This window comes from Electrophorus electricus, chromosome 14 (genome assembly GCF_041902795.1).
Source record: "Electrophorus electricus isolate QZ-2024a chromosome 14, ASM4190279v1, whole genome shotgun sequence".
NCBI lineage: Eukaryota > Metazoa > Chordata > Actinopteri > Gymnotiformes > Gymnotidae > Electrophorus > Electrophorus electricus.
The window spans coordinates 12,946,874-12,973,904 of NC_137510.1; the positions used below are offsets into that span (position 1 = coordinate 12,946,874).

At 38.9% G+C, this 27,031-nt stretch overlaps 1 protein-coding gene across 20 annotated transcripts in view; it reads left to right on the top strand.

The window, feature by feature from the left end:
• The first annotated feature begins 12,716 nt into the window (after positions 1–12,716).
• Positions 12,717–27,031, top strand: part of epb41l3a (erythrocyte membrane protein band 4.1-like 3a) — a 60,219-nt gene continuing 45,904 nt past the window's right edge. For all 20 annotated transcript variants that reach the window (XM_081696985.1, XM_081696993.1, XM_035531075.2 and 17 more), the window contains exon 1: positions 12,717–12,854. The gene's annotated coding sequence lies outside the window, so the exon portion shown is untranslated. The remainder of the gene's footprint in view (positions 12,855–27,031) is intronic.

Consider the following 27,031-nt stretch of genomic DNA (forward strand, 5'->3'; position numbering starts at 1 on the left):
ATTTAGACCCCATCACAGCCATAAGAGCCCATTACAACCTTTAGCCATTAGCTTTAGAAAGCAGTGTGAAGGAAAGTATTTTATTCCAGGTGACTATTTATAAAGGGGCAACCCTAGTACAAAAGCTTCAAAAGACTGCAGTCCTGGCCTGGTGTTAATTTGCCTATATTTGCCTCTGTATTTCTGACAGCTACTAGGCTCTTGACATTCTTGACATTTTGGTTATCTCACTAGACCTGCATCATTTTATTTTATTTTATTTATTATCTTACTTCTTGTAGAGTGCGGCCTAAGACGCAATGGGCTAACAGTATATCGACAATGTGCCAATCAGTCTAAAACGGGGTTAATGTCTAAAAACTATATGAAACATGTCTGTCAGGCTGCACAGACCAGTCACAGAATCATTCATACAGGGCTAGGTTATCTTGTGACGTCACCATAGTAGTAGTATCATATAGGTGTTCTAGTTATAGAGCTAACGTCCTTAAAACGGCTCAGATTTTAACTGATATGTAATTACTATCTGTACATACCTACATGCAGTGAATGGCTCCAATATGCACTGCGTGAATTTATTATAAACTATACTACTGTGGAATGAGATATTATCATAAGTGGGTGTGGTTTCACAAACGTTGAGCCTGTTACTTGTTCTTATCCAGTGCTTCGGAAGAGACGTTTGGAATCAGGTTGTTTATAGCGTACTGTGATACGCGCGCGCTGTGCTTGTGATGTGCAGTGGAAGTACAAGATTTGAAGTCGTCTTTCCGCGTGTGTTGGATATTCGTGGGGTTTTCTGACTAACACCGCTATTAGCAGCTCTTCTGAACAGCAAAACGGAATTTTTTGAGGTATACGAACCATGTCTTTATGTTAATATCTGAAACGATATGTTTTTTTTTCATAATTTAATCCAAAATTTGTCTGAATCTAATTCTAGAAATGCTGTCCGTCCGGATGATCTTTTCTAATGGGGTATCACATCTGTTGGGTGCTGCTCTTACTGGGTAGCCTATACTACCGCGCAGTTTGATTAGATTACTTTGCTGCAGGTTTTGTTTGTTTGTTTTTTCGCGTGCTTGTATTCGTGTTGTTTCTAACCCATTGTCTTGTTTGCTGAGGTCATTATTTCATTTTGTTGCATTCTACCCTAGCAGGCGAAGTAACAACGCTGGCATATTATATCTAGGCTACAGAACGTAGAATATGACGCTATTTAGAGGTTTTCGATGTTCACTCAGATTCACACTGTTCGGGTTTTGTAGTGTAGGAATAATGCCGGTGTTGACAATTATACTGGACTTTGAAATACAAATAGCTGCTGAATTTCTAAACGTGTCTGTATCCACGATTTTTCAAATATAAAATATAATCTCAAAATTCGTACTGAATATGTCGTTAAAATAAAAAAGTGGAAAGCTACTCGACAGAACGAACCCTTTTCTAGAATCCTATATTACCTTCATTAAAAAGCGCATAGAGAGTTTAATAAATTGGACCACTTTGAGGTGTTTCATTAATGTTTCTGTAGCTTGTCTGCTTTAATTTTGAACTATATCGACGTTTATCCTGCATTAGTGCGTTAATGTCAAATGTATGCTTTCGTTGAGCAGTGAAAATATTAAATCCCAGGTTCCTATTAAGTAAAAATGTGCGCTGTCAACCAACGCTATGTGCCGCCTTTAAAATCATTATCGTCTACTTCTCCGTATAATTTATGCGAGATTTTAGATAGGAAGAATTAACTGGGGCTTTGTTAACGTAAGTATTTCTATCTAAGTATTTGCATTACATGTTACAGGACAGGTCTCATATTCATAGTCCTTACATTATGGTTATGGCTATGTGTCTCTTGGCTGTATAGGAATGTGTTAGACTTTTCTAAGAATCTAAAGCTATTAAAATAAATGTTATGAGAAAGATGTAATAATTTTTACAATTAAATGTTCTTCCTCTTTTTCATTCTGAATTATTCTGGATGCTCTCTTCATTGTGGGTGGACCATTCTTTGACTACTGGATGGACCATATCTGTGAGTACCCATAAAGATCTTACTCTGCTGCTGTTGAATAATATCTCAATTTCCAGCAACAAATGTGGTGGCACAAATCCACACACATAACAGCCCAAAGTGGGTTTCAGGACATCCAAATACTTTTGGGATTCATATGCACTGTAGACCAATGGCTGTGCTCTTTCCAAATTGAGCAATGTTAGAATGGCCACAATAAACTGTCTTCCTTCAAATTAGTCATTGCAGCTATGAGTACCAATTGCTTATCTATGCCTGATCTAAAATCAGCTTTCCCCAACTTTGATAATTTTAACAAACTCTACAAAACTGTAATCAGATCAGAAGAATCAATGGCTTCCAGAAAGGCTGTCATTACTCTCAAGGGCCAATGTTATGTACTCTGTGGAGGACCTTGTGCATAAACAGCTGGGTTTTAATGGTGAGGTAGATTTTGGAAATGAAATTTAGTTGCTTGGTGTTTAATCTGCTGAACCCCTCTGAGATGGATTAAGCATGGCAAATGCTGGAACTTTACACACGCAGAGAGATTAAAAAACGCCCAGCATAAATGCCTGCTGTCAGACACTGTGTCCAAGACTGCCTGTGGATATGCAGTCATTGTTTCATTTTCTTTACCTCGTCATGGGTTTTTTAATATCCCATGGCTCCCTCTTCCTCTTTGGAGATAAGACTGGAGGTATTGGGTAGATAGTTCAGTGAATACTGGACCTGCCTCTCTTTCTGTTTTTCTGCTGATGACCTGAGCCCTGGGCCTGGAACATGAGTACTACAAAAAGGCAAATTATTATTATTGATCCACCATTATAAATCAGAGTCCCCTCACTGACCAGCAAGCCATAAAGAGCTCCATTGCAGGAATGATTTATCATACCTACATGTTATTGTTTTACTTTATTGCTTTGAATACAGGAAGATCATAAATGTCTGAGACAAGAACTGTTCTGCTGCAGTGAAAATGGTAAATCTTTCATCATTCAAACGCTGCAGCTTGCTCTCTTTTTGGAGGAAATGTTGCCTGATAACTGTATGGAAACCCTATGTTATGGGGAAACCCAGTGTTCATGGTACAGTCTCATGGGGGAATCCAGTGTTCATGGTACAGTCTCATGGGGGAATCCAGTGTTCATGGTACTGTCACATGAAAGAACCCTGTATTCATGAAGATTATGGGGGTCGGGGTATATTAGGTAAGCAGGAATAGCTTGGGTTTTTGAATGACTTTTTATGATACAGTTTTATATGGTATATTTACTCAGTCTTCTAAGAGTGTCTTCTATGATCAACAAGAATAGATAACTCCTGGACAATCAGTTTTTACTCTCACATGTCTTAATAGCACACATTATAATATATATAAGCATGTTAACGTCATGTCTTACTTAGGACAAGGCAACCTTTTCTAAACAGGCTGAGTCACCTCAGATATAAGAGTAGTCTAAGTACAAAGTACTGTAGCTATATGAAGTTTTCATTGCCTACAGCTGTTCACAGTCCTTGTTTCACATGATAAATGCAGTGACGTTCTGTGATGAGTATTAACGTTTCGTGTGATGATATTCATGATTGATTTCTTAAAGACAGCTCAGCAGAGATTCAAAGTGTCTCTGATCTTTTAACATACACTCTCCAACTTTGCTTACAACCTATGAGATTTTGTGGTACCATCTCTGCTGACACAATGACCTGTATGAGAGACTTCTATCAGTTGCCAAATAACCTTACCACTTGAAATTATTATGAAATGAACATATAGACTGTTTTTGTTGAGCAATTAATGTGTGTCTGGTGAGGATCTCAGCAAATGATTATAAAGAATATAAAAAACACACAGATCTATGATAAGATTCATCTCAGGTTCCAGATGTTAGTGAGCCAGAACCAGAGCCGGAGAACCCTGAGATGGCACTAGTCACCAGCTTCACTAGCCTGTGAAGAAAAGCACTAAAGCAGGGAAAGTAATTTCACATTGCCATTTTGATTTTGATTAGGTCTGTCTGCATGCAAAGAATGACACCTAGCTGAAGTGCTAGATGCCTTATTCCAGCTTCATCTCTCAGGTACTCTGATGTGATCAGGGGCTTTAAAATAATGAACTGTTGGAGGAATTGTATTATTCCAAAGCCTTGTCCAATGATTTACAAGGCCTACTGAATGTAGTGTGTATGGGCCAGTCATGGCACTGCACTTTGAATGTAAATGAATGTTACAGGCAACTGTTCTTTAAATTGATTTAAAAAGCATTGCATGCATATCTCTTGTATATTATTCAAGACCTTATATTATATCTCTTATATTAATTTACATAATTTATATTACAAAATTTTAGGTACATGAACCCACCTTATTAAAATGTGTTAGAAGTCTTTGAGCAAAAAATAGTCGCTATTCTAAGCATTGATCAATCACATATCCTATACACAGGAGATGGAGCTTCCATTTAAGTTAGACTCTTGATTTAACGGGGACTGATCTAATTGCATCAGCTCGCCAAGCAGACAGTGCAAGAAGATGGCTTTCCTTTCCCAAGTGAAGTGTCTGCAATATTCTGCATGCTCTATTTGTCTGGCTAGAGAGAAGCTTGTTTGCTGTCGCCATGCGTGATCACTATACTATGATATCTTGACTGCTTCTTTCTTTAGACATATGAGGTCTGCATGCTTCTACTCAAAGCCCTATTGGCACTGGGTATAGGATTACAGACTGATCTGGCAAGCATGAAGCAAGCTTCATACTTATTGATGTGTAGCATCTTGTGGCTGGTCTATATTTGGAAAGACTTTCAGCTATGCCATTGGTCAGATACTGATGGTGGGGATTCCACAGCAGGTGGGTATGTCCCAACTGCTTGTTTTTGTAGTGTGAATGCTATATTCAAGAAATGTAGTGGGTTGTGGATACTGGTGAAAAGCACTGAGCTCTAGAGACAAAATTCCTACTATTCAATATCTTTCATAATATTTGACCAGTCAGACAAACAAATCACATTTGTGTATTCCATGGCCCTTGTGATCACATCCTCGAGTCCACGGCATTATAGTTATAACTACATATCTTTTCTTTTTCTTCTCTTTATTCTTTTCTTTTTTTCATTCTAATTGTGTTTTTGAACATGGGCTCACAGCTTCTCATCCCCACGATGACATTATTAAAATGTCCTGATCCATGTCCTGGACTTCAAATATAAACACTTTTTATGTATTTAAGTATTTCATGCAATGTCCTATATTACTGATTGTCCCTCACATGTTTGAGCATATTCAATTTATTTTTCATTCAATATGTGTGACGTTTCGAGGCAATCATTATGCGGGGAAGAGGCACAATCAGACACATGTTTATTTTACATATAAGTGATACATCACACATGCTCTGCATAGGTTAAACACCAACACACGTACTACAACACACGAGATATATATATACCCAAGACGATTGCACATAACACAGAACAGGTGGACGATACAAGGGGACGTGGCAGCGCAGAAGAACACACACACACACACACACACACACACACACACACACACACACCAAGACATTTGAGGAGAGAGCAGGGCCATAACGTGACAGAGCCCCACCTCAAGGGCGCGACTCCCGGCACGCCAGTCTAACGGGCTGTGGACCCGAAACCAATGCCAAACGGCGAGGCCAGAGGACCGGGCAGTCCGCCACGGGCCAGCATGAGCAGGAGCCTGGGGGGGAATACCGGGACTAGGACAATGTTACAGAAACGTACACACTAATGGGGACTGACGTAGACACAGAAGGGAATAAAGTGATTATCACATTTAAGGTAACAGGGACAGGTACGGTGACAGGGACAGGCACTATACCACACAAATTAAACGGTCCATGTAAGAGTGAGGGAACCCCAGCCAGTCCCCCAATTGTCAGCTGGGTCGGATGCCAACCAAACTGGAGTGTCTCTCGCCTGCTCGGTTGTTGAAGGCTGTCCAGACAGAACAGCTGGACGACAGAACAGGTGGACGACACGAGGGGGCGCGGCAACGCAGACGAACACACACACACACCAAGGCATCTGAAGAGGGAGTGGGGCCATAACATGACAATATGTCATTATAATCTTTGAAGACTTTGAAGAAGTTATCTAACACTTCCCCTTTTATATTAAATCAGGTTTTATTTCTACAAAACCGATTTGATCGATTTGATGGTAATGTGGAGGCTAGCAGGGCTTGATGCACATGTGTAAGTGAAAGTTCTTTATTTTAAAAATGGGTAGACGCTAACAAAATTAAATGACACAGATGGGCTACTAGAGATATGCTGCTAGAAACAAAAAGGGAGTTAAACAGAAAAACATGAGAACAACTAGCAGGCTAACAATCGAAAACTTATGAGAGGTCCAACAACGCAGGGAAAACATTCAAAGACCAGCAAGCAAGACTCTAAAAAAGATATTTATACAAAGACTAATGAATGCAACTAGACATAGGTAATACACATCAATGACAGTGAATCCAAAAGTAGGGGTAGAACTAACAGAATGAAAACAGAGGAGCACATGGAAAAAATGAAAAATGAATGAAATGAATAACCAAAACAAAAGAGCATGAGGAAGTGTCGCCATGAGAACTGCAACGCCAGGGAGGGGGTGATTGTGAGACTAACATATTTGTGACTGTGGTTGTAGACTCACTAAGGAGTCAGTCAGATTGGACTGTATATCCTCAACACATGGAGACAAAACATGGTGAAGACGAGCACAGCTGTGTTATATGTTACTAATATATGCAGTCACAAACACAGTCCCACAAGATAGACTGTATTTCCCTAGCACACCTTCATATCAATGTATAAAGTGCTTCAGTGTATTTCAGTAGGTATCCTAATTAAAGTGCCTCTGGAAACTCAAAAGGCATATTTTAATACTCATTAGGAAACGTCTTTGACATGCCAAAATTGCAATCGTGGACACCTTTGAATGAGAATATGTTTCTTTATTGCAGCCTCTGAACTGTGGGCTAGTGGGTCCCTGGTCATTCATTTGTCCTCAGTGTGGTAACTGCCATCTCATAATCAAGGTTCAATCTCGCCTCTGCTGTCTCATCGGGAGCTTATATTTGAAGTGAGTAGGGGCGGGCTGGTGCTTTAGGATGAGATGACACAGAAAGATACAGCTTGATTAAATTATTGACTGTCTTAGTGAATTCATGCTGGCGGAGAGTTGGTAGAGAAGAGAAAGTTTGTGTGTTTGTTGGTCTGTCATAAGAACAGTGGATATTGATTGTGTCTTGGCCTGTTATGTGTATCTGTGTAACCCTCCATTCATTTATGCTGTATCGGACTGATGAAAATCAAGCTGCCTGTAATCACTGATGTCTGAGTACACACATCTGGTGCCTCAATAATCAGTAACTATGTAGGAAGGACCATATATACTCTCTAAAACAACCTCTACATCTCTCTCTCCATTCCAATCTGTTGCTCCATACCAATCTCTTCCTTCTTTCTTCCTTCTCTCGTTCTCTCCCACACCAGTACTACCACTCCCAAGCTCAGACTTTCTGCTCTTTGTTTTGTGACTCTTGTTTAATATACTCTTAATTTATGTTCTTAATTCATCTGTATCTATTGCTTCTCTCTAAAAATCTCCTTCTCCCATGTAAGAGTGTTGATCCTGGATAAAATCTACAATTAGCACTCGTAATTTAATAGCACTGTCCAGTAGTAAATGACAATACAAAAGACAATATCATTTGATTAGAAATGAGACACTTTGATGTCTCCGTGAGCAAACTGGCCTCTGAGTAGAAACACCCACTGCTTCTCTTAAAAATCATTAGAGACAAGAACATTGTTCATCATACTTTCCAGCCACTGCAGCAGACATACCTTTGCTATTGAACAATTTGGTTGTTTTCAGTAATAAAACTCAGTATGCACAAAACACTGACAATAGGATCATCTGGCCAGTGCTGATTATTGTTTGAAAACATTGTGCACTGCATGAGTCATTATGAACCATTACTGATAGATCTCGGTTTTACCATACCTTGTTGGTTAACACAGCAACCTTTAAAAATTGTGCCAAATTTCTTCAAGTCTCATCACTGGCAAGTTCCATTATTGGGCCCATAAGCAAGGCCCTTAACGCTCAATTGCTCAAAGTTGTACCATGATTGTATATTGCTTTGGATAAAAGTATCAGCTAAATGCTGTAAATGTATTTGATTCATTGTGAGTGTTAAATCTTGAGCCTTTAAATTAATTGAGGTAATAGTGAAATGGGCTGACATAAAAGTTGTGTGGGGCTTTTAGATGACACACAAGAAATGTAAGGCACACCACAACCATCAAATATCACTAATCCAACCAATAAGATTACACAATCAAATTTTCCAGTAATGAGCCTCATGGAACTAATCTAATACAGATTATACCTCTAGTTCATTGCAGCCTGAAGACTATTAGTTGATTCTGGCAACCTAAATTCATTAGATTGTCAGGCAATTTCCAGTATCTTTATTTTTCTTGACCCTTGTGTTCACTAGTTCAGAGAGCACTAGAGCACTAGCAACCATTATGATATATTTCCCACAGGAAAACCCAAACCTAAAATAGAACAACTCCCCAACCTACAAACCTACATAATTATTGGAGATCAATTGTCATTGTCATTGTTGAAACTAGAGCTGGCAAAATAAGAAGAGGAATGGCATTTTATCATGCTTATGTCTGAAATTACCTGTTGCCAAGTTTAGTTGTCTCCAGTCTGGTTACTGTGGCTTATTATTACCAAGCTCTACCTCCTACACAAGCTACCCTCAATACCTGGGTTCACTGGTCTCTGGGGAAATCACCTGACTGTACAGAATTATACTGTAGTGTAGTGTAGTTATTCCAAAGTAATTCAACACTGAAGCATCTTTTTTGCTACATGCAGCACAGAGTTTTTTCTCTTTCTGTGTGCTTTGCATTCCAGTAGAGACTAGGGCAAAGACAGCGTCAAAGAGCTCTGAAGTAACAGAACATGTAGACCAGATAATAGGACACTTAGGGTATCATGAATAAAACATGGAAAATCCCATAACCTGGCAGAGTTGCCACGTCATTCCTAACTGTTTGCCAGAGGATCATATGGATGATATATAAAGGGAGGGCTAGTAATATACAAGCTGAATTTAAAAAGATCACCACCATCATCAACTCCATTACTATCACGTGGTAAACTTATAATAGAATGTATACTGTATAAGTCTACTGAAATAAGACTTGCTGGATCAGGCAAACTTTGGACATCCTTTGGCACATTTAGCATGCTAAATGTTCAGCATCACCGGTGTATGTATTCACAATTAAAGTTCATATGGAACACAGTAGGTATGCAGATGTAAATATGCAAATACACATTTGGTGGGATACAAAGTGTAATATACTGAAGCAGATTTATTGCAATCCCCTACTTGCTGAGGTGTCTATATTTCAGAGGATGATGTTTGCAGCACAAACATGAATAAAATCTTTAGTTGACCTTGACATCAGACACATATTAATTTCAATTTTGAAAATAGTCATAAACTGTGGTGATAAAATGACATCCTTGGCAGCAAGTCAGAACTGACAGTCAGTGTTAAAAATAGCAAACAACATGAAAAATTATACTGAAAGTGTAGATAGAAATCTCATAAATAACCCATCCACAGAGCAGACCTGTGGGTGTAAGTCATCTCCTCTGCATGGCTGCTCTGATGCATGGCTATGTTAAAGCCATGCTTTGAGTTAAAAGGTTACCTACATGACAGATCAACCTCTCTCGGCATCAGAATAGTGGTGATATGGAAATGGCCACTCAGTTTGTCCAAATAGATAATCATTGTTTCACTCAGGCATTTTTAAATAACCTACAGCAGAGCAGCTAAAGATATCATGATTTAGTGCCCCCCCACAAAAAAACCCAAAAAACACTTTATTGCTTTATTCTGCTTTGTGAAGCAGAAGACATTTGTGCTAAATAATGTATTATAAATGTAGCTGAAGGGCCATTTCTGCTCTGTAGAATGTGGTGTGACTTGGCACTGGCTCTTCAGAACCTGGGCATATTTGGGCATATTTGGTTCCTGGCTGAATACTTGACTGACCTTCCTGGTGTGCGGAAATCAGCCAAGCAGCAAATGAATTTGCTCACTTTAGTCCCTCTTTTTTCCATGAGATAATTGTCTTGCCTGCATTAATGATGCTGAATTTAATGGACCAAATGACATAAGCTCAAAAATTACAAGAGCTCTAAAATCTAAAATGACACATGAAGGGAGAGATAGAAAATTGACTGACACTTGTTTAACACATATTGTCCTAACTGTTTATTTTTTTCTGCCTGTCATTGTATTGGCTGTGCTCTGCAGTTTGGTAAGGCTCCTCTGCCCTTGTGTTGTGTTGTGATGCGAGGTATCTTGAATAACCCTGTATTCCAGAGACTCATCAGGATGCACAGCAGGGAATATACCAGGATGAGAGGGGGTGTGGTCAGGGACAGCAATGGACAGAAAGCGAAAGAAAGGCAGAGAACCTAGAGAAAAAGTGAAAAGGCAAATGAGGGAGAGTGTGAATGAGATGGAGAGGGAGAGACACATAAGCAAGGAGAGACAGAGAGTGATTGAGAGAGCAAACTGAGAAAAAAACAAGCAACATACTGAGAGAGAGAGAGAGAGAGAGAGCGAGCAATAGAGAGATAGCTAGATGGAGACAGAGGGGGAGAGAGATCGTGTGCAATGGTGTAGCAGTACAGGAATGGCAGTGGAAAGAGGGAAGCCTTGGCTGCAGTGTAGTAGGATGAGAACTGAATACTGCAACCTTGCCATGCTTCATTACTGGAGCAGCAGAGCTGTACTGCAGTCAGGTCTAATGCTGTGCTTATGTACAGCATTAGCCCTGTGAAAAAACATTTCACTAGTACGTTTTAGAATCTGCCATTCCTGTGAGTGCACAGAATGAGTGTCCACTAACAGTGTTGTAGAAATGAAAGCAATTTAAGCAAGCAAACATATCAGGCAGCCCCTGTCTGTAGTCAGTAATATTAGACAAATATCAGTCCACTGTCCTTTTGGTTCAGCTGCCAAATCAGGTCTGGCAATACCAGCAGAACCAACCTTGGTTCCCTGCATGTCATCCTGCATGTCCTTGTCCATATGTGTCTGGTAGCAATCTAGAACCATCTACCCAGTTTTCATCTGCCTGGTTCCACTACTTAAAGTTGGTCACCCAACCTGAAAGGATATATGCCTTGAGGAGATGATGGGTAATGTGGTCAGTAAAAGCTATGTGCTAAATAATAGGGAGTTCACTGTAGCAGTGATTTGGCAGTATTGTTGCATTTATTTTTTGGTTAAACTCACATGCGTGTGTATTGTTGGCGCTTAGAATTTTGGTGTGCAGTGTGATGGAGGAAATCACAAGCAGGCAGCTTTAGGGATGCACTGTATGCATTACTGACTACTTTTTCCTGTGTTGTATTTTAAATGTATATTAAGTGGGGTCAATGGTGTACTTGATTATAAATAAGGCATCACCTCATATCTGGTATAAGCATTAAATCACATGAAAACACTATAGCTATAGGGTATACAGCTACCATACTCCATTTGGACTGTTACACATCATTTTGGTGCAAATATTCTGTCTTGCTATTAGAGTATCTGTTCTGATGCATCTCATGTGCAGTGATGTCATACTAATGCACATTATAAGAGTCAACTGTGGCCAGATAGAACCAGTGAGGCCAGGTGGAGATAATCTGGGCATAGTTTTGTTTGTAGCAGACTTGGAATCATATCAATGGCTATGGTGGTTCAAAAGTTGAAAAATCAGATCCTTGTATGAAATAATCAACAAAATATCTTGGTAAAGTTCACATAAGACAACCTTAAATTATAAAATGATATAAAATGTTGCCTTGGCTGCATGTGCTTCACTGTGAAAAAAAGGCAAATAAATATGTCTGTAATTACATTGTTGTGATGAGATGGAAATAGTCCCTATCAAGGACTTACCCTGAAGGTCATAATGCAGACTGTACTGCATGCAGAGGATTCTGAAAATATCATAAGAGTATAGTGATATTTGTAGTAGCTTCTCCTTACATTTTGTATCAAGCATTTTATTAGTCAGACAAAATTGGGGATTTGTCTAATATATCTACTGTGCATGGGTAGTGTACTATGAATATGTCAAAAATATGCACAGTATCTCCACTAGGTAGCCCTTTAAATCAGCTTGAGTAGAGTTGTATCTCGAAATAATACATTGTTAATTTTCTGAAATTTCAACCTTAATGCACAAGAGATTGTTGTAGGCACAGGTCAGGCTATACAGTATAGTTATGGTTCAATGAACCCTACAATCTTTAAGCAGTACCATCAAACATAAACACTAGGTTATACTACTACTACTAATACTACTACTACTAGTAATACTACTACTAATACTACTACTACTACTACTACTAATAATAATAATAATAAAAATAATAACTATTGTTGTTATTATTATTATTATTATTATTATTATTATTATTATCTTAAACAGCTTTTTAAAAATAAAAAAAAATACTAAATATGCAATTTGATTTGTTTTGGATCGACATGCAGAGTCCCCGAGCAACATAACTTGGTAACGCGTTCAATAAGCCATCTCTATGTATCCCAGAATTCTGCGCTGTCTCAGTTGTATGTATGAGTGGCCAGTTAGCCGGGCTGCTGCAGGCAGGGGCGCACAAGGGGAGACTTTGCCGGAGTCAGCTGTCACAGCACCGGGAAACCGCAGCACATCACACCGTTTATAGGGCACAGGAGAGTCGGTAAATATCTGTCTTTCGCTTTATTTAATCTAATTTTCGATCGTATGTAAATATGTTATCGGTAGCAGAGAGATGTGTTTGGCGAGTGCAAAGTGCAATAGCATTATAGCTTACAGTAGATGACGGCATGCGTGTCCTTCTGAAAACTACAGCCAGGTATTTGATTATAATTGTTGTTTTGATACAACGATGTGCTAAATATGCTTCTCATATTATACGAATACATTATCTCATCGACAAAAACATTTATATTTGTGATGTATGCAATATCACAAATACATTTAGGGCGCTGTTATGGTTAAAATCACGCATCTTTATAGCAAATGACAGTGGTTCAAACATTAAGTAGGTTGCCACCTAGCCTATAATTTTTAATTTTCGGTTACGTTAGCTGGGTGTAAAAGCTAAAGCGTCTAGAGTTGGTGACGTGTTATAGTTGTCTGGCCATCTCTGATAAGCAGACGGTTTCTATCGCTGGTGTGACAGTTTCTGACGGGTTCCTGAAGTTCACCGGCCTCGGATTTAGAGACGTGCTTCTGCAATGCGCTGGGTGTGGCTTGGGCGCACTGGAGTCAGATTGTTCGATGGATATGCCCTCAGTTAGCATACGCGTCTAATATGATTCTTCTGCCTGTGTCATGTTCATATGAGTAAAACGTGTTTTGGTCCAGTATAATACGTCATTACAGAGTACTGCAGTACCGCTGAGGAGGGACAGGTGCGGTTTTACGGGTTTAGGGCCTTGGCTGCTTGAATGCAGATGTAAGCGCTGCAACCAGTTTAGCAGGGTGTATGTGGTTAGAATTTCTCTGTCATCATGGCAGTACCTCTCTAAAATTACGTTTAATTTGCATGTTATTTGTATGAAATTTGCTTATCTATATGGATACAAAAGTCCATATAGCATATAGCAAAAATAGCATAATTGTGAACAGTGTATTTTAAAGTGACTAGTTTGGTTGCCTGTATAGTTATTATAGTTAGGTAATTGCAAAAAACATATATAAAAATATTCTGTCAACCTTATTCCAAAGTAGTGATAGTTGCCATTATAAGTGAGAATAATTCAAGCTGAATAGTTAAAATGAAGGAGTTTAGCAATTCAGCAATTGTTTGGCATGCTTGTATGTATTTCTATAATCTGTATTTACTTAAGATAATGATGGTATTCGATGCGTTAGAGGTTAAATAGCGCTACTCAGTGGGAGCGTGTTATTGTTTCGATTGAACAAATGAATAAAAAGACGCGCTTTTTTGTCGTCCGTAAATCCGCTTTATTAGGCCATCACGGCCAACCTAGCACCACGTGGTGTCAGAATCCTGCAAGTAACGGGGAACTGAAGCCTGCACTGTGTTGAAACAAGCAGGGAGTTCATGTCAGATCAACAAAGATAGAAATTCATATTATGAAAAATTCACTTTTGAAGTGCTTGTACAAATACATTTGGTTATTTGGAGTGCCTACAACCCTACACACTGAAATAAAATATCCTAGTCAGTTTCTTGAGAGCTCTTTAGGTCAGCTGAATAAGCAGTTCAGATTTGGCTCAGCTCTGCTTTTTATGTCATTATTGGACTCATTAAAATTGTACCACCCCTTGTTTAAGTATGTCCACCCATAGCTTTACAACTACCTTTTCGAATGTATGCTGTTCTTTTATCGCAAGCAGCAGACTGACTAGCATTATGTCAAAGCTATGAGATAAGCATGAAACTGATCTGGTTGGCTGCCAGACCAGCAAAAAACTCTATATCAGCCCCCACCCTTAGAGGACAAAAGAGCTGAGCAGATAAAATTTATTTTTGATGGTAACATCCCAGCTACATTCGACAAAAGCATGTATGTATGTGCTGCCCATTTTGTGTCTGACTGTTTTTCAAATATGGGTCAGGATTGGCAATGGAATGTTTAATAAAAGAGGAATCAGTACAAACTGGCCATGGCGAAGCTTAATACTAGGGAAATGTAATTATTTAAAATATTGTTATATTGTGTGTTTCTTTGGCCCTTTAGCACTAGCTAAGGCTAGCAGTTGGAGTAATTTATTAGATGCAGTTTCTGAAAAGTTGTTCGTGTTACTTGGTGCAGGATCCACAATTAATGTAAGCACTATTAGTTTCCCCCCACCCTCTGTCCTACATATATCTTGTTTGCAGTGAAAGTTTCACAGTCAGGGGTTATATATATATCTGTAATTGGGCACAAAATTGCATTTTCACATCATAGCATCTTTTCCACAAGCTTCTGCAATGTCACAACATTTATTTCTGTCAGGAGTTGTATTCATTTTTCCTTAAGATCTAGTATTGGTGATGGAAGATTTGGACCACTGTGCAAAGTCTTCTCCAGCACATCCCAAAGATTCTCAGTGGCGTTCAGGTCTGGACTCTGTGGTGGCCAATCCATGTGTGAAAATGATGTCTCATGCTCCCTGAACCACTGTTTTACAATTTGAGCATGATGAATCCTGGCATTGTCATCTTGGAATATGCCCATGCCATCAGGGAAGAAAAAAATCCATTGATGGAATAACCTGGTCATTCAGTATATTCAGGTATCATTCCTCATTCTTTGGGCACATAACGTTGCTGAACCTAGACCTGACCAACTGCAGCAACCCCCGATCATAGCACTGCCCCCACAGGCTTGTACGGTAGGCACTAGGCATGATGGGTGCATCACCTCAGCCGCCTCTCTTCTTACTCTGATGTGCCCATCACTCTGGAACGGTAAATCTGGACTCATCAGACCACATGACCTTCCATTGCTCCAAAGTCCAATGTTTATACTCCCTAGCAAATTGAAGCCATTGAAGCCTCACTGACGATTGGTTTTCTTAAGGCTACACATCTGTTTAATCCCAATCCCTTGAGTTCCCTTTGCATTGTGCGTGTGGAAATGCTCTTACTTTCACTACTAAACATATCCCTGAGTTCTGCTGTTGCTTTTCTACGATTTGATTTCACTACACGTTTAAGTGATTGCCGATCACGATCATTCAAGATTTTTTTCTGACCACATTCCTTCCTCAAAGATGATGTTTGCCCATTGTTCCCCACTTTTTAATAATGCATGGGCAGTTCTTAACCCGGTTTTAGTAGTTTCAGCAATCTCCTTAGATGTTTACTCTGTTTGATTAATGCAAATAATTTGACCCTTCTGAAACAGATTAACATCTTTTCCACGACCACAAGATGTGTCTTTCGACACAAATGAGAAGCTACTCACTGCATCAGTTAGGGTTAAATAACTTGTTGCCATCTGAAATATAATCACCCATGCAGTAATTATCCAATGGGAGGCTCTTACCTATTTGCTTAGTTAAAGGTGGTGACCTTTTTTTTTTTTTTTGGCCAGGCAGTATTTACAAAGTTTAATTAGAGACATCAGGAGTTATGAGCAATTTCCAACAGCTTTATCACTGCTTTGTATTGCCTGGTGGAACATTGTGGCTGTGGACAGTTGTGCAATATAATTATTAGAGATAGATTGGTTGTTAGATTGCAAGACAAGAAACTATCTGAGCAACTCTAATTGGACTCAGGGCTTGCCTTGGAGAAAGCTATTGTGCACATTCATCAAAAGCAACAATAGATGCTGAAATCCAACTTTAAAGGTGAAGAAGCTGTGGACGTTGGTGCTGTTTACATGTATCAGAGATGGCAAAGGCAGATCTAAACCACAGAATAAAGGGCACTTCAGAATACCTGGGAAGCAAATGGAACTAGCGGGAGCTACTGCATGTAAAAATTCAGGAAAGTGCCGACTCACAACAAATGACAATGTCCATCAGAAGTGTCATACTGTAACCAATGCAGAATGAATAGGCATTATGCTAAAATGTGCATATTGGAAGCTATCAGTGAAGTGTACATGAATAAGAAAGGAGAGGAAAGAGACATTGCAGTCCTTGGAACAGTAAACAGAGGTATTAGATGCTTCTTGGCTGACAAAATTAAAAGTGGATAAAAAAAAGTGGACAAGCAGTTGTGTCAAGTTTGAAGGAGGCCTGTGCTAGGTATGATCACTGAGATTAACATGGTAAACCTGAACTCTGAGGAAGGAGTTCCCTGAATTATTTGAGGGTCTTGGTAAACTAGAGGTAGAGTATAAATGTTCTGTAAAACCTGATGCCTCTCCTCTTTTATTTTCTGCTTCATGTTGTCCTTAATTTCAAAAGTGAAATAGGAACTGGAAAATATGGAGCAGCAAGGAGCTATCTCCAAAGTAGAACAACCAACACATTGGTGTGTAAGAATGGTTGTCCCAAAACTCAGCGGTATAATCTGCATATGAGTTGACAAAGTTGAACAGTGAGGTGAAAAGGGAGAGATACTCCTTACGTCTTTTGAACTCACACTGGGGCTACTGGGGAGAACTAGTCTTTTCTAAACTTAATGTGAATACCAGTTTCTGGGAGATCCCACAAGAATTTTGCCCTCCTCCTTTCATTACCCTTTTTGGAAAGTTCTGTTTTAATCATATGTGCTTTGGAATTTAATTGGCACCACAACATTTTCATAAAATGATGTCACAAATCCTGGAGGGGTAGAAGGGAGTTTTATGCTACATGAATGACATATGAGTCGTTGATGAGTCATTCAGACAAAATATGATCAGCACCTTTATGCCGTAGTTAGAAAGCTACAAAAGGCAAGGATAATGCTCAATGAGAAATGAGCATTATCCCTGTGCCACCTCATCGATGGGTCAGATGTCTATACAGATCCAGAGAAAGTAAGAGCAGTTACAAACATCAAAACAAAACAAATCAAATTTATTTATATAGCACTTTTTACAACAGATGTTGTCACAAAGCAGCTTTACAAATGTCCAAGCTCCCAGTGAGCAAGCCAAAAGCATCAATGGCAAGGAAAAACTCCCTAAAGCATGAAGAATAAACATTGAGAAGAACCAATATGGGGGCACATCCTCCTCTGGCTGACAAAGGTCACCACAATAATAGCAATTTTAAGAGAAGAATAAATAAATAATAATAAAAGGAAAAAAAATGCAATTAATGTCTTGTCCGGTTTTTTAGAAGTCCTAGTCTGGTCCCGATGTTGTGTACGTATCCGAAACCCATCCCGTGGGAGAACATCCATCAATGGCAATGGAAAAGACATTTGCTGGGGTGGAGGTGTGGTGGGCTACAGCAGGGGACATCAAGCCAAGGCATCTGAGACAGGTTGAGGCTAAGTAACATCATGACATCAGGGGTAGGTGTACAGAAAGAGACAGAAAGAGAGAGTAGATTATTAGGCATGTCCAGGTACAAGGGTGTGTAAATTAGGGAACTAGTCAACAAACTTGAGTAACAAAAGAGAGGTGCAGTGACAGCATCATAACATCTCAGTTTGTCTTAACTCTCAGTGCCCATGGACCCATAGATCAATACGTTTACCTAAGATGGGATGTAGTTCATAAAATGCCTGACTGTAGCCCTAAATATTAAGACTGTGTCTGAGTCTCAAACATTTGCAGGAAGGTTATTCCATAGTGTGGGAACTTTATAGGAAAAGGCTCTGCCCCCTGCAGTAGATTTTCTTATTCTTGGTACTAGTGAAGAGCTTTGTAGGTCATTAGAAGTATTTTATAATCAATGCGAAATTTTATTGGGCGCCAATGTAAAGTAGATAAGATAGGAGTGATGTGGTCAAATTTTCTAGTTCCAGTAGAACTCACTGCTGCATTTTGAACTAGCTGGGACTTGTTTAGGCACTTAATGGTACAGCCAAATATTAAGGCATTACAGTAGTCTAGTCTTGAAGTGATAAATGCATAGATTATCTTTTCTACATCACGTGAGGAGAATAAATTCCTAATCTTTGCAATGTTCCTGAGACAGAGTAAGGCAGTCCTAGAAATATTATTTACATGAGCTTCGGACAAGGGCCTGAAATCTATAATTACTCCCAAGATCTTTAACTGTTAGAGAAGATGTGATTGGGGACCATTGAGGTTCATTGAGTAATTAGAGAGCGAGTACCTAGCTGTCTCTGGGCCTAATAGAAGCACCTCTGTTTTGTCAAGATTAAGTGAGAGAAAGTTCCTCAACATTCAGGGTCTGATGTCCTTTATGCATACCTGAATAATACTAAGATGAGATATGTTCTCTGTTTTGGCTGAGACATATAGCTGAGTATCATCAGCGTAGCAGTGTAAACTAGCGCAGTGTTTACGTATAATGTCACCTAGAGGTAGCATATATAAAGAAAAAAGCAAAGGCCCTAGAAGAGATAGTTGTGGGACACCATAGCTAGATAAGATTTAAACCAGGAAAGGGCTTTTCCCCTAATCCCATCAATCGAGTTTATCTGGTAAAATGGTGTGATCTATAGTGTCAAATGCTGCACTCAGATCAAGCAATATAAGCAAAGAGACATAACCCTGGTCAGAAGCCAACAACATCTTAAAATAGTCTTTAACTACTTTAATCATTGCTGTTGCTGTACTATGATAAGGCCTAAACACTGACTGAGACACTTCATGTATCTGATTCTGATTCATGTTTGAGGTTTGCTGCTGAGCTACATTTTTTTCTAGGATCTTGGAAATAAATGGAAGATTTGAGATCAGCCTGTAGTTTGCCAGCTGACATGGGTCAAGGTTAGATTTTTTGATAAGTGGTCTGATTACTGCTAATTTGAATGGTTTACGTACATAGCCAATGTTCAAGAAGGTGTTTATTAACTTTAGTAAAGGTTCAGTTACTTCAGGTAGGATTTCCTTAAGAAAGTGTGTGGGCAGTGAATTTAGTAAGCAAGTGGAGGATTTTGAGCATGAGATCAGAGATGTAAGTTCTGGCTCTTGGATAAGTGTAAAGGATTCTAGAGTCCTTTTTGGCTTTGTTGTTCTGATCTTTAAGTGGCTGCTTGATGTCACATTAATACTTTGAAAGTTATCTCTAATGTGCTTAATTTTCTCATTGAAGACTTTCATGATTCATGAACTCATTACTATTGTGTGATGTAATCTGAGCATCGGTGTCAGTTTTATTTCTAGTTAGATGTGCAATTGTATTAAATAGAAATTTAGGATTAATTTGTTAGGGTTCTATATTTGAGAAGGCTCTCCTTCCATGCAAGCTGGAAGACTACAAGTTTAGTGTGACGCTATTTACGTTCTATCTTTTGAGCGTTTTGTTTTCAATTGCGAATGTGATGATTATACCAAGGTGCTAATTTTTTCTCCCTAATTTTTTTATTCTTAAGTGGAGCAGCATCATTGAGTGTTTTGCAGAATTCTGATTCTAAGCATTCAGTCATTTGATGAAGTTTCATGGGGTTTAAGGGTATCCTAGTCATAAATGATCATTCTGGGAGATTTGCAATCGCAATAACTCTAGACGCAGTGGCTGACGTGATCATGCATCTGGTGTGGTAGCGAGGCAAGGTTACTATATTGTGGCTCATATGTAGTTCAAATAAAATGAGGAAATGGTCTGAGATCAGATATGTGTGAACCAACAACATCTAATGTGGTTAGGAGATTCCTGGAAATTGCAAATTACCTTAGGAACTTTCTACCTCATCTTGCAGAGTAGACACAGCCTCTGAGAGACCTAATTCCAAAGTAACTCCAAAAGAATATCATGCAATGGTTGCATGTAGCACACCAAGGGATAGCCAAATGCAGTAATTGCACAAAACAATCTGACTGGTATCAAGTCTTAAACTTTAGTAAACTATAAAAGCTGGTGAAAAACTGTGATATTTGTGTAAGTGAGTATATAAATGGCGAGGAGAAACTGCTGCCTGTTGACTGTCCAGAAACAGAAAGGCTGTGGGCCAGTGCTGGGCCTGATTTATTTCAGTGGCAACACAGTATTTGCTGGTGATAGATTAGTACTTGGGGGAGGGAATATGTGTGTAGATCGCAGGCACTTTTGTGAAACTGAGTGGTGTGCAAAGGGGCAGAATAAACCCCTACACTCATGTAGCTACATGGAAAAACATATTTAGCAGATATATTTGCACCTAGATAAGATTGTTATATAATACACATTTCCTTTATAAGATTGCACCCATAGTTAAACAGAGGGGGGATGTAGGGTTAGAGGTTAAATAGCACCACCCAGAGGGGTGAAGGCATATGGTGTCAGAATCGTGCAAGTAAACAGGAACTAAAGCCTTATTTATTTTGAATAATATTCACAATGGTGCACTGAGGCACGACCTACTGTGTAACTCACAGGAAGACATTCATCACATTTTCAGAGGTAATCACTGATGTTAGATATCTACTTTTTGCTGTTGCTTTAGACTTAGTATTTCTGTATATTAAAACCAAATTTACCATTACTAATTATGTGAAAAAACATACAATCAAAAAGGGAAGAAAATCTGTACAAGATTTTACATGTGAATTCTCTCATCACATTTCCTTGGACACTCGCTGGGCTCTATTTTTGTAAACACCAAACAAGTGCAGACATAAGGCATGAGACTGTTGCAGGCACATGTGTGGCAGAAATAATGTTTGTTGTTTGCATGATTGGCAGAGGCACAAATCCAGTGCAGAGTGGCACAGTTACAAAAAGTAGCTGGGTTAGACTAAGTATATAATCAACAAGTGCAAGTATGCTTGCTGCCACATTATCCAATCAGATTCATTCTTCTCATTCCCCTTAAAAGCTGAGTATGAGCCAGCAACACAGTACAATGACAGTTTCATTGTGGCAGCAAGTATTCTGAACGAGCAGTGCAAAAACAATCAGGGAAGTTCAGAGGCCTCTTCTATATATGTGACACTCTAAGCAGACCTCCCTGGTCTGATGAGATTAAACTCAGAATGAACTGGGAAGCAGTGATTCAAATCATGATTTAAACCTCTACCTGTGGTATTTGAAGAACAACAATAATACATTAACAATTATCATCAATTCCAGAAATAATTATGATAATACATATTATAAAATTTATATTTACATAATTGTGATATGACTAATTATTTTAATTTTTAATTGTTTGTGCATAATGACAACTGTCTGATTCACATATAATAATCATTGCAATAGAATTATAGAATTGTTTTTCCTTATGGAAAAAAAGTAATCTACTGTGTTCAGTTAGTAAACTAAATTAATAATATGTTATTAAAATACTTGTCACCAGGTAATGAGTCAACAGTCCTGAAAACTGGGTTAGAACATCTCAGAGAACTATATTTGTAGGGTCATGTTAACTCTTAGAAAAAGATACATTCATACATTACTGCATGGCAGAGCCTTGACAACCAAAATTCTTGTTTATGTGACGGGATTATGTGAAAGTTGTTGAGTCTGTACATTTTGGGAATCAAACAGATATTTGACACTACAGAGAATACATGATCTGGAACATGGGGTTCTGCAGATGTTAATCCCACATTAAACTGCACAGAAAGAGAAATCATTTAGTTATGTGGTACCAAATTTGTAAACAAAAATTGCTTTTTGCCTTACATTGTGCTGTAGCAATGCAGGGAATAACTGCAGCGGGTTTTAAACCGAGGTAAATGATCATATGCAGCTTTTCTTTCTTAATGTAATAAGTGCAAAACACTCTAATTCAGATGACAGTTCTGTGGCATTATTACACAGCAGCCACACAATAAATGTGCCATGTTAACAGAGTAATTCAATCAGTTGCAACACCAGGATCCTATTTTCACTAAAGCAGAAGTTTCTGGAATCTCTCAGATGACCCACTCTGGTAAGGTCAAAAAGATTCATCATGCAGAGAAAGGAGATATCCAACTGTGTATTGTCAGAGGACTTGCTATTTCTGATGCTAATGTTCTTAGGGAGTGGCACCTCACAAATGAAACTTTTCACACAGCTGGTGGTTCAGTTTGCCCCAGATTTCTTTGCAGATTCAATTCATACTTACAGACTGATTTTTGTTGTAGCTGAAAGGTTTATGTAGGTAGACTGCTGTTAAAAGTCCTAGGTTTTTAAGCTGCTCAATCACTTTTTTAGAATTAATTAGAGATGTTTCACCTTTATCCACACTTTCTTGGTCTATTTAAGCAATTCGACACAGAAAATTAAAAATAAAAATAAAATGAACCCCAATTTACTAGATAAAATAGGGACATATTCTTACGATATGCCAATTGGAGCCTGAAGTAAAGGTCTTTTACAAATAATTTGAGATATTTTCAGCAGAATTGCCCCAAATTTATACTGTTGTATGAAATCCAACCAGACAAGGGAATTGTTTATTTTATTCTTTAACTGTATAAGATACACTGATGAATATGCATTAAGTAATGTCATATTTACCAAATTTTTACAAGAATGCACTTTCTTAAAAAGAATTTTAAAAATATTGCTGCTGAATTCACTAATATCTAAATGATGGACGTTTTCAGAAAGCTTCAGTAGAACCCGACAAGGTTATTAACTTCACAGCTTCAACTGCAAACTAAATCTGGCTCATTAGTTGGGTGGAAGTCTCAAGCATCAAGACCTTGATAAGTAAGGGAATGTTCTGACCAAACTCAGCATCTGATTGGTCATGTCAGCTGTGATAATTCTCCTTTATCGGTCTTTATTTATTCTTCCAATCCTCGTTAAACTGTGCTGATGCTCATGGGTTTTGGCATATACCTTCCAAAGGCATATACCTACCAAAATGAATGAAAGAATGGTAAAATTCATAATGATATGGTCTAATTGAAAATGGTCAGATTGATCAGATTGATACAATTAACAAGACTTTACACCCCTACTTCATTCATTTATTATGGTAAATGTACAATAATGTGAGCAGTCATGGGCCAATTTGAATTAATTTCTTATTATGAGGATAGTAATCTAGTTTTTGCTATCAAAATCAATGTGATATCAATTCATTATTTAATGGAAACAGTTGTGCAGAAGTGTGGAGGTGAATTTGAACTGTAAATCAAATTTCAGATTATCCTTGGCTGGATAATCTACTAAAGTGGATTTCTGTTTAGCACAGGGTCTTGTGATGTAGTTCTCGGTGCTCTTCTGTGTGTCTGGCTGCTTCTTGGGTGGGTGTAAATTGTGTGTACTTTAAGGTGGGCAGGCTGTTTCATTTCCCTGTCTCCACAGGAGCCTGAGTCAATTTCCACAGTGTTGTGTGCTGAGGAAACACATGGGGCAGAGTTAAAGAGGGACAGACTGATGGTGTAGTGAGTAATTGGTTGAAGCACTTGTGGTCTCAGCCAGGTCTGGGAGATCTCTCCAGATACTAGCCTGATGGAAAGAGAGGCACAGCAGAGTCATGGAATAGGGTGCCAGGTGGATGAAGAAGGAGAAAAGGAATAGTCTATTGGAATCAAAAGTTGCTTTATACAGTTTTAAAGATATTTTTTTCTTTTGAAACTCGTGTTTATTTTGCTCAAGCTCTACATGAGAGAAAACAAGTGATGAGACTGTAAAAAAAGAGAGTTACAGTATAGCTGGGTTACCATAAGTTAGGAGTCACCAATATGATGATAAATTGTCATAATATGCTGTCAGGTTGGCCAGTGCCGAAAATAACCAATGCCCACGTAAAATTTTAAAGCCACTTACTTACCAATACAAACAAATGACAAGCCACTTCCCTGACTCCCTAACTGTACAAACATATACAAAACCCACTCTCAACAAAAATGACAAACAACTCTACCACTTGTGTGTTACTCTATACAATAAACATACAAAAGGGATATGCACAAAGGTACAGTGGATAACAAAGGCTATTTGCACTATACCAAACTCAGCAAAGGTAAAACAGGATAAACCTGTCTCAAAATCCAACAAAACAAGCACATGCCAAATTCACAAACATGCAAGAACAACTCAACAGATGTCATGAAAGCTAATGAGCACCAGGCTGCCACACTATGCAATAGTAGATGCATTTGCGTTCCAGGGACATGATGTAAACGGTGCAGTGACAAACTTGGACTGCCCATGGACCGAACTCGGGGATCAGCTGCAAAACATGGGCAGGAGCAAATAGTCAGGAACTGCAGGAGCTGGAGAACCTAGAGAACACATTCACGGCTTTTTATAAAATCAGAAATATAGAATTGGAATCAGTCAGCCTACAGTCATGGCCAAAAGTTTGGAGACTGATACAAGTTTTGGTTTTCACAAAGTTTACTGCCTCAATTTTTTAGATCCTTTTTTCAGATGTTTATATGGTATAGTGAAGTACAATTATAAGCATTTCACAAGTTTTTAAACTTTTTATTGACAAATACATCCTGTTTAGGCAAAGACTTAATATTTACAGTGTTGACTCTTCTTTTTTAAGACTTCTGCAATTTGCATTGGCATGCTATGGATATCAGCTTCAGGGCAATAACTTGACTGATGGCAGCCCATTCTTTTTGAGGATTGACCACAGCTTCTCAATGGGATTGAGATCTGGGGAGTTTCCTGGCTATGGACCCAAAATTTCAATGTTTTGGTCACCGAACCATTTATTTCCACTTTTGCCTTGTGACTTGGTGCTCCGTCATGCCGGAAAAAGCATTGTTCATCACCAAATTGCTACTGGATCATTGGGAGAAGATGCTCTTGGAGGATGCTTTGATACCATTCCTTATTCATTGCAGTGTTTTGAGCAAATCCACTCTCTTGGAGGAGAAGCAACCCCACATATGAATGGTCTCAAGATGCCTCACTGTAGGCATGACATAGGACTCGTGGTAGTGCTCACCTTTTCTTCTCCAGACAATCATTTGTCCAGATGTCCCAGTCTGAAGGGGGCTTCAGCAGAGAAAATAACTTTATTCCATTTCTCTGCAGTCCAATCCCTATACTTCCTGTAAAATGTCAGTCTGTCCTTGATATTTTTCTTGGAGAGAAGTGGCTTCTTTGCTGCCCTTCTTGATACCAAGCCATCCTCCAAAAGCCTCCGCCTCACTGTGCATGCAGATGCACTCACACCTGCCTTCTGCCATTCCTGAGCAAGCTCTGAACTGGTGGTGACCCGATCCCGTAGCTGCATCCTCTTTAGGAGGCGGTCTTGGTGCTTTCTTGACTTTCTTGGGTGCCCTGAAGCCTTTTTCTCTGCAATTGAACCTCTCTCCTTGAAGATCTTGATGATTCGATAAATGGTTTAATTAAATCAGCTGCCTTGTCCTCATTAACACCTTCACAACACCTTCAGTGATCATTTTCATCACTGAAATGATGTTAGCAGGCCATTTTGTGGCAGGGCTGAAATGCAGTAGCTGGAATGCAGTAATATTTGTGATTAAGTTTATTTTCATGGCAAGGAATGACTTTGCAATTAATTGCAATTCATCTGATCACTCTTCACGATCTAGAGTTAATGCAAATTGCCACCATAAAAACTGAACCAGCAAACTTTGTGAACACCAATATTTGTGCTAAACTCAAAACTTTTGGCCATGACTATATGTAGCCTGATAAAAGATGGAAAAATGAAAAATGTTTACAGCAGAAACTGTTCTCAGACTATGCTAGTTGGGGTGGTGACATTAATTATCAAATCATTACTAGATATACTGAACAGCAGTTGTGAACAAGTTCATGCATGCCACCAGGGGTTTCTGAAATTAGTAATGCAATTAGGCTCAATAGCTGTCTGTTTAGGTTAATTTACACAATCAGACTTAGTCCATTGAATGCTGGTCAAATGAGTGCTGCACACAGTATGGAGTCAAGCAGCATAAACTATATTGCATTAGCTGGGAAGTCCACTTCATGAAGTATGTGGTGAAGAGGTCAGAGTAGCCATGTCCCTGAGAGCCACCTGCTCTCATTTGTGAGAGAGCTCCCATACACAGATGGGCCAAGCATAGCCAAACGAATGTGTAATGCACACCCACACCACCCTGCCCCTACCCAGTCGTTCTGGCTGAGCTTGGTAAGCCTGTATGTTGATGTCTTCTCTTATGATGCTTACAGTTCACCACAGCTGCGATCCTGCACCAGCTGTACATCAGTGGACCAGTTACTCATTCAGGACTAGTAGGATGCATGCTTAGAGTGAGAATTTCAGACATGCAGTTGGTTTTCTTCTGAGGCATCTACAGTGGTATTTGCACTGAAGTTGCATCCTTGCTACTTCTCCAGGCTTTAAAGCCAGAGTTCAAATAGCCCTCAAACTTGCAACTGCTTACACATATTTAGAATAGGACAGCTGAGACCTGATTTACTTATGCATATATAGCAGACTGTCCTGCTGAGCAATGCACA